Source organism: Colobus angolensis, unplaced genomic scaffold, assembly GCF_000951035.1.
Source record: "Colobus angolensis palliatus isolate OR3802 unplaced genomic scaffold, Cang.pa_1.0 Scaffold106, whole genome shotgun sequence".
Taxonomy (NCBI): Eukaryota; Metazoa; Chordata; class Mammalia; order Primates; family Cercopithecidae; genus Colobus; species Colobus angolensis.
The window spans coordinates 27,074-33,787 of NW_012111586.1; positions in this window are offsets into that span (position 1 = coordinate 27,074).

The window sequence follows — 6,714 nt, forward strand, 5'->3', positions numbered from 1 at the left end:
AAAACATACAGACTGTTTAGTTCCATTGATTTAAATTTCAAAACTACACAAAGATCTCTATAGTGTTAGAAAACAGAATAGCAGCTGCCTTTGGGGTGAGGGTTTGGGACTGGCTGGAGACACAAGGAGCTGGTGTTCTGGAGTGTCTTAACATTATGTTTTTTGACCTGGATGGTGGCCAGACAGGGGTTTTCATTTTGGAAGATGTCACTGCACTGTAAACTTATAACTTCTGCTCTTTCATGTGGTATGTAATACTTCAACTAAATAGCTTGAAAAATTAAAGTAGATATATTTGACTCTAATGGCATTTTCAAGCTAAGTCCATCCCAGAAGTATGGCCCTGGTATCCATAGATGTGCATTCTCGGGTCTAGAGAAACCCACTGATCAGCTCCTCAAAACCCACTGAGATCCATGGGCTTTGGCTCCTCGTCCCAAGTCTGCAACTGCTCAGTGTGCCCCATGACTACCTGCAAAGGCAGGTAGCTCCATATTGTAGTCCTTCCACCCCTTTCCTCGTCTTGGACCCAAAGCACTCTGAATAAATGGCCCCTTGCCTCTTAAAATCTGCCCCTTTAATCCTAAAACCACACATGATTTTCCCCCAAGCCATGTGAACTTTGTAACCCATAAACCTGAGAAAGTATCTCACCTCATGAATAAGGAAAGATAATCACATAACTTCATCTCCTAAAAAAGATAAAAAAGCATCCTACATTTGAGTCCCATCTTGGCAACTTGGTAGCTTAAGTAGTAGCCTTGAGTAAATTATTCAACCTCACTGAGGTTGAGGATTAAAAATAGCATCTGCCTTTCAGATGTATTTCAGAGAAGAGAAAATATACATGAATACGTAGCACAAAGATTTGTACTTTGCTCAATAATTTCATTTTTGGAAAAATCAAGAGCAGAGACAAAAAGCACAGGCTTTTTCTAAAACCTGGCCTTATCCTGGCTTTTGGTGTTAACTCTTTATAGATAAGGTAGGGAAACTGTGCCAGAGCATAAAGCCATGAAAACAGTAGGCGGGAAGGAAATGTAGGCACCACCTGGCCAATCTTCCAGTCAAAGCAAGACCCTCTGCAAGTCCATCTCTGGCACCACCTGCTTCCATCCTCCTTGTCACAGGAAGCTCACCCCTTCATAGTATAGCCCACCCAGCTTGATCAAGCTGTATTAATTCATTCAAGGACTATTCATACACTACATGGTATATGCCAGGCATTGTGCCAGGTGTTGAAGATGCAAGGAACAAGATGGATGCCAATCATGCCCTTTTGGCACTAAGGGCCTACTGAGGTAATGAGCTCTAATTTTTAGGAGGTTCTCTGTGTAACAGTGTGTTGAACAAGTAGGACTCATGGTCCAAAGAACCTGTTTTTTTGTCTTCTACTGTTCAGGTCCTCCCTTGACTTTCTAGGCACTTTTGGGTGATACAAGTCCTCCACTCAGTCATGAGGGTGTCCAATCTCAGGTAGCTATCAACTCTCCCATATCCATTCAACATTACAGCTCTTCACTGCCCCTCTGCCGAGCTTAGACCAGGCCCAGGTGGAAAACCCAACCAGGCTTCTTTCCCTCTTCCTCCCTCGCCCACTGGCTGGCTAACACTGATGCCCCCCACCAGAGACAGGAAAGTTCTTATGTGTTGGGTACTGTTTTTTGCTGGCTTTGGGCCTCCTGGGTCTGACAGGTGTTTAGAGTTGACACTTCCTTTCCATGGGTGCTTCTGTGGTTTCTTCAGGGCTAGCCACTCACCCATCACGGAGTGATTCTCTTGGTCAAGAGTCTTGCTGCATGTTTGCCCCTCCAGCCAATCTTCCCAGGGGAGGCAGAGGCTGGAGACTTGTTGTGACTCCACCCAAGGCTTTTTGTGCATATGGCCCGAAGCTGGTCCAGGCAAAACTTCAGCATCCTTTGCCTTAACATTCTGGGGCTGTAGGATTCTCCCAACACACCCTCCTCTTTTTCCACTTACCCACTGGCAGCTGGCCAACCTGACCCCCTTCAGATTTCTCAGATGGGGATCAGACCCCAGTTCACAGCCCCTCTTCTCCCCCCTCAAACTGCAGAGGCATAAGTTTCTCTTATGATGGAGAAGAAAGAAAATGGCACTTCTCTCTGAATTTATGGAAGACAAAGACTCACCCCTCCAGCAGCATCCTAAGGTTCAGGGGTGATGGGAGCATTCTGCCCTGGTACAGGCAGTAAGGAGGTGCAGTGTTGCAGATAATTTTTAAATCATAATAAAACCAACCAAATTCTGGTCTAATTTGTATGATCAACATGCTCTGGCAACATAAACACTGTCTGTGATAAAGTTCTTCTCCCCACTGGGACAGACTCTTCCTGCCCCAACCTTTGGTACACCACTGCCCCCACTCTCTCCCCTTTGTGTTGGGGGTGGGGGACTTTGGAGCACACTTGCAGATCTCTCCAAAAGTCCTCTCCACCCATGGTTACATAACCTGGCCTTTTACTACCCTTGAGGTAAGTGGGGGCATTTAGAGTCATTGAGCCAACATTTTTATATCAGCTTTGAAAATGAACATGTTGGACCGGCCGGTGAATGACTTTAACACGTGGACACAGGAAGGTGAACATCACACACTGGGGCCTTCAGGGGGTGGGTGCCTGGGGGAGGGATAGCATTACGAGAAATACCTAATGTAGATGACAAGTTAATGGGTGCAGCAAACCAGCATGGCACGTGTATACCTATGTAACAAACCTGCACGTTCCGCACATGTATCCCAGAACTTAAAGAATAATTTTTTTAAGTACAATTTAATAGGCTGTTGCCCTCGCCACAAGCTAGAATATGCCTTCCTATAACTCCTGCTCCCATCCTGGAGGTAATTATGTCCCTCAGGGGCAGGAACATACTAAGGATTCAGTGAATTAAGAGGCAAAGCACCTGACTCAGGAGTGGCCAACACATGCTCATCGCCGCTCTCCCACCCTGCATGTGGGCATGTGAGGGCCTTATGGAGAAGTGGTGTCTTCCTGACCTCCGCTTGAGACTCATCTAAAGAGTCTCACACATCCACCTGTCTGCCTGCTCTAATCACAGAAGCTCCTTTCATCCTTTCCCACCTATACAAACATAACTGAGTCTTTTATTTTTAATTTTTTGGTTAAAAAATTATAAAATCAAGAGTGTTCTTTAAGAAAATTAAAACACATATCTCACTCAGAGAGCTAATAACATTTAATAACACTGTTAATCACATTTTGGGGTACCACTGTTGTGTTTATTTCCTTGCATCTATCTATATGGGCACACACATCCTCACTAGCATCAAACTGTGTACAGAATCTTATATTCTGTCCTTTTCATATAATTCTGTTCTCTTTGCCTCTTTGGAAAGCCTCCTTCTACCTCTTCAACGCTGACTGGTTCCCCTCACCCTAACTCCTGTGGCATTTGAGCTATCCCAAGCTTTTTGCACTTAGTTACATTTTCCTGCAATGACATTTCATTGTTTAATGCATAAACATTTTAAAATTAATTTTCCTCAAATTTGTATATTTTATGACAAAAGGTATGTATATTCATACAACATCCCAAACATTACAGATGCGTATAAAATCAAAAGTGAAAACTACACCACCCAGCTTCTAATTTCACAGCCTGGAATTACAGCTAACACTGCAGATTATACCCTTTCACATTTTTCTGTGCATATACAAACATGTGGGTATATATGCAAACATATACATGCATATTTTTTCACAAAAATGGAACATTTCTATGTATATTCTCAAACTTGCTTTTTTAATTCATCTGGCTTGGACATATTATGCATCAGTATATATTGATCTACTTTTTTCTTTACAAAGTTACATACCATTCTATTATGTACATGCACCATAACTTTCTAAATGTGCTCCCTGTTAGCTGGGCACAGTGGCTCACACCTGTAATCCCAGCACTTTGGGAAGCCAACGCAGGTGAATGGCTTGAGCCCAGGAGTTTGAGACCAGCCTGTACAACATGGGGAAATCCCATCTTTTCAATTAAAAAGGTAAAAAAAATTAGCCAGGCATGGTGGCGCACACCTGTAGTCCCAGCTACTTGGGATGCTGAGGTGGGAGGATCACTTGAGCCCAGGAGGTCAAGGCTGCAGTAAGCCATGTTGCACCACTGCACTCTAGCCTGGGAGACAGAGCAAGACCCTGTCTCAAAAGTAAAACAAAATAAACTTGCTCCCTCTTGATGGGTATTTAAGGATTTCCTGGTCATTTGCTATCACTAACAATGTTTCTGCGGACGTCTTCATAGATAAATACTTAAGCATATGGTATGACGCTTCTGTAGGATAAATTTCTAGAAGTGCAATTGCTGGGACACAGAGCATGCACATCTTAAAGAGTGACAGATGCTGCCAAATTTCCCTCTAAGAAGCTTACATCAATTTGTACTCCTGTCAATAGTATATGAGGGGACCAGCTTCCTCACACACTCACCAATATTGGATGCAATCACTTTAATGTTAGCAACTCTAGTTGGTGGTTCTGCTCTGTTGTTTTGTTTTGTTTTGTTTTTTGAGACAGAGTTTTATTCTTGTTGCCCTGGCTGGAGTGCAATGGTACAGTCTCAGCTCACTGCAACCTTGGCCTCCTAGGTTCAAACGATTCTCCTGCCTCAGCCTCCCAAGTAGCTGGGATTATAGGCTCCTGCCACCACATCCGGATAATTTTTTTTTGTATTTTTAGTAGAGATGGGGGTTTCACCATATTGGGCAGGCTGGTCTCGAACTCATGATCTCCGGTGATCCACCCGCCTCAGCCTCCCAAAGTGCTGGGAGGAACAGGCGTGAGCCACCGCACCGGGCCTCTGTTGTTAAGTTCAATGATGGGACAGAGACTGCTAGTCCCCCTCCTTAATCCAATTCCCCCTTCTTCCATACCAATATACATTTTAGTAGGCAAATGTTCACTCAATGAAAGGGACATTCCCTAGACTCTCTTCAAGCTGGGTGTGTGGCTGTGTGACTAAGATCTGACCATATACGTAGCCAGATATGTGTAAGAGGAGTGTGTGATTTCCACGTTGTGCTATAGAAGGGAAGAAGCATTCCCTCCCCTTCCCCTGTGCTAGCGAGACTACTAGATGCAGTAGGCCCTGTGCCAGCTAAACTATGGATGCAATGGCTGAAACGTGCAGCCACCATGGAGGACGACATGGAATCTGAATGTTGAGGATGGCAGAGAAGCAAGACATCTCAGATCCTCAACACTACAGAATCACCATACTAGCTCTGGGCCATCTACTTATATTTTCACATGGGAAAGAAAACAAATCTTCCTTTAAGCCACTGTATTTTGACCTTTCTTTATTACAGCCCCCAAACTTGTATCCTGACTAATAAAGGTGGGAATTTGAGAAGACATTTTAAATGCATTTACTTTGGTTTTTTCGCCATCAAGTCCTGCCAGCCTTTTTTCCCGACTGGGTTGAAGTTCCTTGAGAGCCTGACCTTATCTCACTGGATGTTTACTGGTTGATTACACGTGTTCTGCTGGTGTTCTGGCCACTCACAGTGGAGAGAACCTGCTTTCGTAAACTTGAAGTATTCCTAGGGGTGACCTGTTTCACAAACACTGGCCCACATTGCACCAAGATCAGAGGAGAAGTAGAAAACGTTCCAAAATATTCAGCATAACAGTCATTGTGCCATATGCAGTCTAAAAAATTCTTGTAGAATTTATTTGGATATGATTTCTCAGAGCTATGTATTTTTGTTGTTGTTGTTTTGATTTTGTTTTTTGAGACTGAGTCTCTCTCTGTCGCCCAGGCTGGGGTGCAGTGGCGCAATCTCAGCTCACTGCAAGCTCCGCCTCCCGTGTTCATGCCATTCTCCTGACTCAGCCCCCTGAGTAACTGGGACTACAGGCACCCGCCACCACGCCCGGCTAATTTTTTATATTTTTAGTAGAGATGGGGTTTCACCATGTTAGCCAGGATGGTCTCGATCTCGTGACCTCGAGATCTGCTATATGTTTTTAGAAGTTAGAGATTTGATAGACCATGAGCACCAATACTACAAGTCTCTTGTTATCTGCCTTTTGCACATTCATGTGGCTCCTAAGTAAAGTGGGTGGGAGGGTCAGGGCAGCTGATAATTAGAACCACATATGTTGATGCACTAAGTTATTTGTGAGATGCTTCTCCTAAAATTGTAGGTCTGCTCAGCTGCCAGACACACCGGCTGCAATAGAAGTATCCATAGAATCTGGAGAAAGTAGCTTGGAATCTTCTGAAGCCCAAATAAGTCTAAGTCATAGCTATTGATGGTAAATAGCAGGAAGGTTTGAGCTGGGTTTTAAAAATAGACATTCAGGGTGGGCTGGGAAAAAGGATTTTACTAAAGCCTAACAGCAAAATCAGGGCTTGGTGAGAGATGGCAGTGACAAAGTTGGTGCAAATTTTGGGGAGATGAATTTCAGTTCTCTCTGATATTTTATAATTTCTGAGCTGCCTTGTTAAGGTGGTAGTTTGCTGAAAATATTTAAGGAGAAATTGGATGATCATCTTCAGGGAGATTGTAAAAGGGCTTGCCTCACTTATGAATGGTCAGACCACGTGACTTGGCCCCTTGTAATTATAAACTTCCACATCCCTATGCATTACCCCAGTGACCTTTACTTTTGACCAAGGCATTATGAAGGCCATGAGAAAGGAATTTGTATTTGCTGTGGTATGAGT